Source organism: Pseudophryne corroboree, chromosome 6 (assembly GCF_028390025.1).
Source record: "Pseudophryne corroboree isolate aPseCor3 chromosome 6, aPseCor3.hap2, whole genome shotgun sequence".
Classification (NCBI taxonomy): Eukaryota; Metazoa; Chordata; class Amphibia; order Anura; family Myobatrachidae; genus Pseudophryne; species Pseudophryne corroboree.
The window spans coordinates 389,273,522-389,284,495 of NC_086449.1; the positions used below are offsets into that span (position 1 = coordinate 389,273,522).

General features: G+C 44.2%; 1 long non-coding RNA gene across 1 annotated transcript; it reads left to right on the top strand.

Moving 5' to 3' along the window:
* Positions 1-7,578: 7,578 nt before the first annotated feature.
* On the top strand, positions 7,579-9,670 carry LOC134935310 (uncharacterized). The gene is made up of 2 exons (XR_010180045.1): positions 7,579-7,742; positions 9,535-9,670. It is a non-coding gene; the product is annotated as an uncharacterized LOC134935310 (long non-coding RNA).
* The last annotated feature ends 1,304 nt before the right edge of the window (positions 9,671-10,974 follow it).

Below are 10,974 nucleotides of genomic sequence, written 5' to 3' on the forward strand. Positions count from 1 at the left end.
CCCACAACCAGCAAATCTTCCCAGTACTCAGACCTCTGCCATTAGATCTCCTCTGGTCTGGAGTACGGGAATCATAACACCAGGCTATCTCTGTGTCTCCCTGGAGGGGCTCTTTGTGGGTTAATTGTGCATTTAACCTCTTCCTGTGTGTGTGTACTGTCACAGTATGTCAGACAAAGAATGTGTTTCATGTAAGGCACAGTGTTCCTCTTCTCCAGGGGGTTCACTACTGTGTACTCAGTGCAGTGTACCTTCCTAGGATAGCGGGAGAGAGACCGCTTGGCTGGATGCCATTAAGGGAATGATTTCCAATATTTCTACTAAATTGTCCCACAATGAGAAAGAGACCCAATACTTAAGACAATCGATGACTGAGTTTATGAAAGGAGACTCAGTACCCAAACCAACATCTCAGTCCCTTGCCATTTGTCCGCAAAAACGCACTTTGGCCAATATCCTGCAGTCTGACTCGGATGATGAAGGGTCAGACACGGAGGAGGGGGAGGTGGACTCAGAGGTGGGGGAGGCTACTCTGTTACAAGGAACAGAGGCTCTCATAGAGGCTATCAGAGAAGTTCTGCATATCCCTGATAAGGTTACATTTTAATGTAAAAAAGAAATCCTCAGCCACTTTTCCTGTGTCAAAGGAACTAAATGCCCTGTTTGAAGAACCATGGGTTAATCCTGATAGGAAATTTCAAATCCCTAAAAGGTTGCTATTATCTTTTCCTCCTGAAAATAAGAAAATATGGGAAAATCCACCGATAGTGGATGCATCAGTATTGCCTGTCCCGGGTGCAGCCTCTCTAAAAGACACGGCTGATCGTAGAATTGAGACTACACTCAAATCCTTGAATACAGCTGCTGGGGTGGCCCAGAGACCCACTATAGCATGTGGGTGGATTACTAAGGCCATCACCAAATGGTCGAGTAACCTAAATGAGGGGTTAGATACCTTGCCTCAGGGGGAGATTATTTTACTCCTGCAACATATACAGGACTCTGCGAACTTTATGGTGGAAGCCATAAAAGAGACAGGCTTGCTTAATGCTCGCACCACTGCTATGGCAGTGCCAGCATGCAGGGGCTTATGGCTACACCAGTGAACAACTGATGTGGACTCCAGGAAAGGCGTGGAAGGCCTACCCTTCACGGGAGAGGCCTGCTTATTTGGAGATGAACTAGACAAATGGATCTCCAAAGCTACTACTGGTAAGTCCACATATCTTCCTTCTGCAGCTCCCCCAGCCAGGAAGGCTTACTCAGGACCAAATCTACAGTCCTTTCAGACTGCCAAGTTTAAGGGCAAAGTCAGAGGTTCTTCTACAGCCACCAGAGGCATTCGAGGTAAACCACGCAAACCAGCGACTGCCGGTTCACAGGAACAGAGCTCAAGCCTGGAAGACTGGCAGGTGGGAGCCCGACTAAAATTTTTCAGCCACATCTGGACAGGTTCGTGCCAGGATCCCTGGGTCATAGATCTTATTTCCCGGGGCTACAGACTGGAGTTTCAGGAGCTCCCACATCACAGATTCTTCAAATCAGGCTTACAAGTTTTGCAAGAGACAAGTATAACCCCACAGGACGCCATTCAAAAATGGATACAGACTCTGCTCATTGTTCCATTTTCCACCTCATCTGCAAAACAAGGGGTATTATTCCAACTTGTTTGTAGTACCGAAACCAGACGGTTCGGTAAGATCGATTTTGTACCTCAAGTCGTTGAACCCGTACTTACGAGTGCTGAAATTCGATCTCAAGTCTGGAGGAAGGGGAATTCTTAGTGTCTGTGGATAGCAAGGATGCGTACCTTCACATTCCGATCTGGTCACCTCATCAGGCTTATCTACGGATTGCACTGCAGGACAGTTCCAGGCCCTGCCATTTGGTCTCTTCACAGCACCGAGAATGTACACCAAAGTGATGGCAGAGATGATGTTTCTACTCCGCAAACAGGGAGTGAACATAATTCCGTACCTGGACGATCTTCTGATAAAGGCACTGTCCAGGGAGCGGTTGTTGGACAGCATTGGCCGCTCAACTAGACTACTCCTGGGTCACGGGTGGATTCTAAATTTACCAATATCTCACCTGGAACCGACGCAGAGGCTTCCTTTTCTGGGAATGATACTGGACACAGAGTCTCAGAGAGTGTTCCTTTCCTTGGAGAAGGCTATGGTAATCCAGTCGATGGTTTGGGCTGTCCTGAAGCTGACCAGGTTCTCGGTGCATCTGTGCATTCACCTTCTGGGGAAAATGGTGGCCTCTTACGAGGCGCTTCAGTACGGAAGGTTTCAGGCGATGCCCTTCTAGCTGGATCTGTTGGACAAATGATCCAGATCGCATCTTCACATGCACCAGAGGATCTGTCTGTCGCCAAGAGCCAGAATCTCACTTCTGTGGTGGCTACAGACTTCTCACCTCATCGAGAGTCGGAGGTTCGGGATTCTGAATTGGATTCTGCTAATCACAGATGCAGGCCTCAGAGGTTGGGAAGCAGTCACTCAGGGGGTGCAATTTCAAGGAAGATGGTCAAGTCGGGAAGTCGTCCTTCCTATAAACATCTTGGAACTCAGGGCAATCTACAACACCCTTCTTCCGGCTTCATCTCTACTTCGGAATCAGGCCATTTAAGTCCAGTCGGACAACGTTACGGCAGTAACGTACATAAACCGACAGAGCGGAACAAAAAGCAGAGCAGCAATGTCAGAGGTGTCAAGAATTCTCCTCTGGGCGGAAAAAAAGATGCCGTGGCGTTGTTGGTGGTCTTCATACCGGGAGTAGACAACTGGGAAGTGGACTTCCTCAGCAGACACGACCTACACCCGGGGGAGTGGGGCCTCCACACGGAGGTGTTCCGGTTGTTGACACGTCGGTGGGGATATCCACAGATCGACATGATGGCTTCTCGACTCAACAAGAAGCTCAAGTGGTATTGTTCCAGGTCAAGAGACCCACAAGCAGTAGCGGTAGATGCTCTGACAACTCCGTGGGTCTACCAGCTGGTGTACGTTTTTCCTCCACTTCCTCTGATCCCAAGAATTCTAAAGAGGATAAAAAGGGAAAAGGTTCAAGCAATCCTCTTTGCTCCAGACTGGCCTCGAAGGGCCTGGTATGCAGATCTAGCCAGGAGATGGATTCCTGGCAGGGTCATCCCGACTATGATCCAAGCCAGAAAGGGGGTGAAGTCTAAACATTACCACCGTATATGGAAGAAGTATGTCTCTTGGTGTGAGAACAAACAATATTCTGCGGTGGAATTTCATCTGAGATGTCTCCTGCTTTTTCTACAGTCGGGATTGGATGTGGGCATACGCCTAGGTTCCATTAAAGTCCAGATTTTGGCCTTGTCTATTTACTTTCAGAAACAATTGGCTTCTCTCCCTGAGGTCCAGACGTTCTTGAAAGGTGTTCTGCACATCCAGCCTCCCTTTGTGCCTCCCATGGCACCTTTGGATCTCAATTTGGTGCTGCAGTTGCTCCAATCGGACTGGTTTGAACCGTTACAGGAGGTTGATGTAAAGTACCTTACGTGGAAGACCGTGACACTGTTGGCCTTGGCTTCAGCAAGACGTGTGTCGGAGCTAGGGGCGTTGTCTCAAAAGAGTCTCTACTTAATTTTCACTGAGGACAGAGCTGAACTCAGAACTCGTCAGCAATTTATTCCTAAAGTGGTGTCTGCGTTTCACATCAACCAACCTATTGTGGTTCCAGCTGTAACGTACACCTCTGCTACTTCAAAGTCTTTGGATGTTGTGAGGGCCTTGAAGGTGTGTGTAAAGCGAATAGCTCATCACAGGAAATCGGACTCGCTGGGCCAAATGTAATAGAGTGAGAGTTTTAGAAAGTGAAAGATTTGGTAAGGTTTTTCAGGTTTTTTTTTAAAGTGGCAATCATTTACACTGCAAAACCAGGTTGATTTTGCTGTGTAAATGATTGCCACTTAAAAAAAAACTGCAAAACCTTACCAAATCTCTCACTTTTTGAAACTCTCACTCTATTACATTTGGCCCGCTGTTCGTTCTCTATGAGCCCAATAAGATTGGGTGTCCTGCTTCAAAGCAGTCTATTGCACGCTGGATCAGGCTCACTATCCTGCATGCTTATTCCATGGCAGGATTGCCGGTTCCAAAATCTATACAAGCCCACTCTACTAGGTCGGTGGGTTCTTCTTGGGCGGCTGCCTGGGTGTGTCAGCTTTACAGCTCTGCCAAGCAGCTACTTGGTCAGGTTCGAACATTTTTGCAAAGTTGTACAAGTTCGATACTTTGGCCTCTGAGGACCTTCAGTTTGGTAAATCAGTTCCACAGGAACCTCAGCACTCTTTCACCCAGTTTGGGAGCTTTGGTACTTCCCCATAGTACTAAATGGATTCCTAGTATCCCCAAGGACGTAACAGAAAATAGGATTTTAATTACCTACAGGTAAATTATTTTCTCGTAGTCCATAGGGAATACTGGGGACCCGCCCGGTGCTTCGTTCTTCCTGCACTGTTTATTGGTTAAGGATTCTGGTTGGTTCAGCTGTTGCTGTTCCTGGTTTCAAGTTCGGTTAGCATGGCTTTCCTATTGTTCTGTGTGTGCTGGTTCGTAATCTCACCACTTTCCTTATCTATCCTCTCAAAGTATGTCCGTCTCCTCGGGCACAGTTTCCTAGACTGAGTCTGGTAAGAGGGGCATAGAGGGAGGAGCCAGCGCACACTATCAAATTGTTAAAGTGCCCAAGGCTCCTAGTGGATCCGTCTATACTTCATGGTACAAAATGGAATCCCAGTATCCCCTACGGACTACGAGAAAAGGATTTATCGGTAGGTAATTCAAATCCTATTTTTTTTTTTGTCCAAATGTACCAAACTGTTAATTTGGCCACTCCTAAGGTTCTTGCTATATCTCTGATGGATTTTTTTGTTTTTTGCAGCCTAAGCCTGTTTCACTTACATTGAGAGCTCCTTTGACCACCCCTCTAATTACCACTTCCTCACCCCATCTACGAGACTTATCCCATGTCTCTCTGGTGCCTTACCCCAGCAGTTTCTGCCTCAACCTTCACTCTTTTAAAACTTCCTCAAACCCATCTTTTTACTAACGCCAACTGTACCCTGCCTCCATGGCCTTTTATGAACCAGTCCATTTATTTGCTGCCATCTCCACTCATGATGATGATGCTGGTGCTGCTGCTGCTAATGGTGCTGTTTAGTTCAAACTTCACCTCATTATACTTGCTTTCACATAGCATGGTGCGTGGAAAAAGCTTGAAAGGAGAGGTTGGTCCTATAAACATATTATGTACTTCCTAAAGCATTTAAAAATGAATTTTTATTGTATTTTTACATCAAAATTATCTGTTATCTTATACTAACAATTGCATAGAGTACATTATGTTCGGTTAGTAGAAAAATGTGCTATGCAGCACTACTATTGCTGGTACAGGTATTTGTACACAAGGAAAAGAACATTATCTCCCAATCAGGGCTGCCAGAATTTTATCCCTTGATTACATCAAAAAGAGTTCCTTTAAATGTCAACACTATGCAGACTTTTCCTGGTTCGGAGACCCAAAGGAAAGTTTAACTTGCAGGTTGTAATTGTATTATTTATCACTTTAACAGCAAACTGATGCCAAAACAAAACTCAGAGTAAGGGACATTAAGACACAGAAAACTGTTATAGTGTTGAATGCAACACAACACCAGTCCTGTTATAGAAACCATTTATAGCAGGACCACATGATGAGACCACAAGCAACCCATTTGGCCACTGGATTTTATGCTTATCCTGCTGAACATTCACAGATGGATATACTGCTGCCATGATATGTTTTACATTCAGTAATATTAATGTTCTTTTTGCATCAAGTGTTCACTGTGTGCTGCAGAAAATACAACACACTGTGATCCTCCATACCCATGGGTTGCCCACCACTATGCAGTTATTATGTGCAGATCGTAAAACTAGTGACCCTGCTCAAGTGGAACCCACCTTAGATTTAGTGTTTGACATATTCTTACAGAGCGTATATAATTATACAACTCTTCAACTTGCCAATCAAGAAGTATTGAAAACACCTAGAGAAAAACTGCTCAAATCTATGTCAACAGTAAAATGTTTTAAAATTCCCTTTGTTACCTAGTATTCCTTGACCAGCCAGGTTCTAACCAGAGCCATTAAGGCCTTTTGGCCTATCTCAACCTGTGATAAGGACTTTAAGTGCCTACATTAAAAACTGTTATGCCTAGTTATATACGCTGAAAAAAATCAGAAACATTCTGGTTAAGACAAACGTAGTGCTAGAACCTAAGCCATTTTTTCCTACTATACAAAAGAAGACACCGGGATGCTACACATGTATACAGTATCTAGTGAAATTTGCAAGTATATGGACACTGGGTCACTTTATGTCCAGAAATGGTACAAAATGTAAAATCCATCATGTACTTATATGTACCACACAGTTTGTGATATATGTTATAACTTGCCTGTGTGGCCTACATTACTTTGGCCAATCTATCAGGACATTTAGAGAAAGAATGGCCCTTCACCAGTTTGTCAACAGAGAGATTTTGGCCAATAAAAACATTTACCAACCAGTGGCACATAGTAGGGAAGCCAATCCCGGGCCATTTTTTCAATCCCGGGTATCGGGATTGAAAAATGGCCAATCCCGGGATTCCCTTTTAGCTATGTGGCTGCCCCCTTGCCCCACCCCGCCCGCCCCGCACACATAACTCACCATATACCGGGGGCGAGCGGGTGGGGAACAACCTCTGATCGCTGCTGGCGGCTCCCAGCAGCGGCTGACGGCGCAGCGTGACCTCTCATGCTGCGCTGGGGAGATGGAAGAAGGAAGCCGGGCAGCGTCTGAGCGTCCTGTGGACGCTCAACGCTGATCCCTCAGTCCTCGAGATTGGAGCTTCCAATTCCTGGGATTGAATCCCGGCCATTTTTGGCCCTAAATCCCGGGATCCCGCCGATCCCGATCCTGGGATTGGCCACCATAGCACATAGTACTCATCAGACAGGCCACACACTTGCGAATCTACATTATAAAATCATAGATTGTGTCCCCCATTACAACAGGGAGGGGACAGAAATAAGAAACTGACACAGTGTGAGACTTTTGTATTGTTGTTTTCATGTTATTATTTTTCATGATTTTCTACCATTTATTGTTCATTATTTTATATTTTTATGATTTTTCTCTTGATCCTCTGTCTTTTCCTTGTTTACTTCACTTGCTAATTTATTTTGCTATCGCTTCCTACACCCAAAGGATGATTTCTTGGGAATGACAGTCCTACATGTGTTTGATGCGTTTTCCCTTTTGCGGACATTTTTTTAATGTTATGATATGACCTCTGATATGCTATTTAAGTGCAGTAGCCTATATTTTTTATTGTGTTTATAAGCATATTGATTTAATATTATGTCCTTCAGACATAGAATAGCTGACATATACATTCTTTAACTGATAGGATACCTCTTGTTACATTTTTTTTTTAAAACAACAACCCTTTCATTGTACATTATTCACTATAAAGTTGCACTTAGCGCTTTTCACTGTTGTCACTTATTACAGATCTCATCTGAGGCTGGACAGAGAGATACTCGGCATCGCTAGGTACCGGGATGACATCATCACGTCCCTGCTGGTGTAGCTGCATCTGAATGACCCGACACCCAGACGTCTCAGCTGCCAGGGATGAGTCCAGCATTTAGACGAGCCCATACTGACACACATATAAGGTAAGCATTTGCTTTTCATACTTTTTTAAGTTGTATATTATAAATAGATAGATATATACAGATAGATATAATATATTTCCCAAGTGACCTTACAATGGGCTAAACAGAGAAAATAATAATGATTGGACACTTTACCACAATCTGCTGTCGGAGATGGAAAAGTTATAGCGCAAAAATTACATTATGCACTTAAACAATATTTTACAGCTAAACCTTTAATAAACAGTGTATATAAGATCTTTGAACAGTCTGGAATGGCAGTGATATTTGTTAGGGCTCATTCTTTCAATGTACGGTATTTCAACATATCTGGATACAAATTTTAAATCATGTATCCAACAGGAGGAAAGTTACTTCAAGCACAGTACCTCTTTAAGTAAAAAGTGACAGTCACTGCTCCTTATTCCTGGAAATAGTCTTTTGTGTACTGTTAGCACCTGCAGTCCCTACACAGACATAATATATACTCGAGGCATGACAGCCACTAGACGTTAATTGACAGATAATGTGCATTATACACATCAACAGTTGGGATTTTTTTTTCTCCATTTGCTGGTTCTCATTATTTGCAACTTATGGGTTGTGCAATGGGATCTAATGTGACACTACTGCATTCTGTGTTTTCAGACTGAGCTGTGCTACTGTGCCTGTGTAAGCCTGCCCTGGCTCCCGTGTAATGCAGTGTGCACTAAGTCCTGTCTGTGCTGTGCCTGTGTGTTACCTGAGGTCCACCTCCCCCGGCTCTAGCAGTCTGAAGGGAGTGAATTCCGCCGGGTATAGCTGTGAAGCCGCTCCGTGGTACTGCACAATAGATTAAGTAAGCTAAGCAAGGAGCATAGCAGGAGAGCGGAGGGAATGGGAGAAGGTGGGCAGGCAGGGTGTTTGTAGAAGGAGGATTGATGAGGTACTATTATTATATAATGTGTTCCATAGCCTTCATAACACCACATACTTGTATACAGTTATGTACTTCTGTGCCCTAGGAAGTTTTATTGTATACAGAAATAAGTGAGCCTTTGTATTCTTGTAAACACTGTACTGAGGATATATCACTTAATAGCAGTAATTTTGCAATGCATGTATACTTGTAGCATATTAGATGCATGAACAAGTGGAATACAATTAGGGTGTGCAGGTGCAAGTTTAGTAGGCCCCTTTGAGATGTCTTATTTTACACAAAATCTGTGACCATACTACTTACATGCTGGGGGCCACCCAGCACAAGGCAAGGCCGTCCAGTATGTATGGTGTCGTCCTGCAATGCGATCGCAATTCAATTGCGATTGCATCGCATAGAGGTAGACCCCTGCCTGCGCAGCCTGGCTGTGTATGCAGGAGTGCCACCACTATGTTTCCAAACGCAGGACGATGTCATCAGCCGGCCCCGAAAGCGGGCATGACATGCCTGCGTTTCCTGTGCCCCCCCCCCCCCATGCCACGTTGCCTGTCAATCACATCCTTCCGGGATGTGATTGCTTGGTGAAGGGTCAAGCGCGAGCACTATGGTGGCCGCGCGTATGTAGACCCTCTGGATAGGGTCTGAATAAGGCCCAATGTTCATAATCTTCCTACCTGATATTCACAGAAGACCCCATTTGACTTATACATATATTTCAGATTTCAGCTTTTTGGCATAAACATCTCCCATGCTGTATAAAAGTTATCGTCTTTCTCAAAGAGTTATTATGAAAAATCAACTTTGTTCCTAAGCCAACTTGTGTGTGCTTGCTGCACCTGTCAGAGATAAATGTATAGACTCTGTACAGTTAACCTCTCAAATATTTCTTTAAAGTTTACAGAGCAGAACAAAACATCCCTTTGAACATGGCAGAAACTTAATAAATCCAGAACCTTCAGGAATTAGAGGGCACTTTATGGTATAAACTGGAGTCAACCTAAAAAGGTTTTAAATAAATAACATTGTTTCATTTTTGCAGTACAGCTTGTTAGAGCTACATTGGTAAATTATAAATATATTTTACACTTAGCAGCCAAACAAAGCTTAACATTTAGTAATAAATGATTGTAACATTTTTTGCCGGCATTCACATATAAATAAAACTACACATGTAAGCATAAACACATTGGGCCTAATTCAGAGTTGTACGCTAATGCAGTTGTAACTGCGATTTTCTATGCTACGCAACTGCTAATGTTAGCAAGTGAATCTGCCATCCACAAATGAAAATAGACGCAAACCGTAGCGAAAGAAACTCATTCACAATTTGTATCCGCAGCCTATACACAGGAACGTTAAACATCGACTGCTCGAGTAGGTCTATGGTTACACAGACTAGGGGGGAGATGTACTAAGCAATGATAAAAGTGGGTAAATGAGCCAGTGGAGAAGTTGCTAAAGGCAACCAATCAGCATTGACGTAACATTTATAATTTGCATACTGTAAAAGTATACAGAGCAGCTGATTGGTTGCCATGTGCAACTTCTCCACTGGATCACTTCTCCACTTTTATCACTGCTTAGTACATCTCCCCAGGGCCGGTTGTGGTGCCCAGGGTGAAAGTTTCCATTGTCCCTCCCCCGTGGTAAAAAGTACATCTCCCCAGGGCCACCTTGTGGCGCCCAGGGCAAATGTTCCCATTGTCCCTCTCCCGTGGTAAAATATTTAGTGTGCGCCGTAGGCGCGTGTCAAAAATAGGGGTGTGGCTTCATAGGGGAGGGGTGTGGCCACAGTTATGCCCCCTGCAGTTGTGCCCCCAATAGTTGTGCCCTCAGTAGATTTGCCCCCTGTAGATTTGCCCCAGTAGATTTGTGCCCCCTGCAGTTGTGCCCCCAGTAGCTGTGCCCTGTAGATTTGCCCCAAGTAGTTGTGCCTCCAGTAGCTGTGCCCCCTGTAGATTTGCCCCAAGTAGCTGTGCCCCCTGTAGCTTGCCCTCAGTAGCCATGCCCCCAGTGATTTGCCCCAGTAGCTGTGCCCCTGTTGCTGTGACCCCTAGAAGCCACTTACAAACACATAAAAAAATACAAAAAAAAGGAGATTTATGGTAAGAACTTACCGTTGTTAAATCTCTTTCTGCGAGGTACATTGGGCTCCACAGGGAATGACAAAACACAAATAAACAGTAGCAGCGCTAATAAAATTACTAACACATAGGATTGAGTGAAAAAATATTTCTATTTAATATAGTGGCAATCTAAGCCTGTTAAAACAAATGTGCACAACTCATATACTGGAATATCGGTAATTAAAATGGGTCTCATTTATAAATTGCC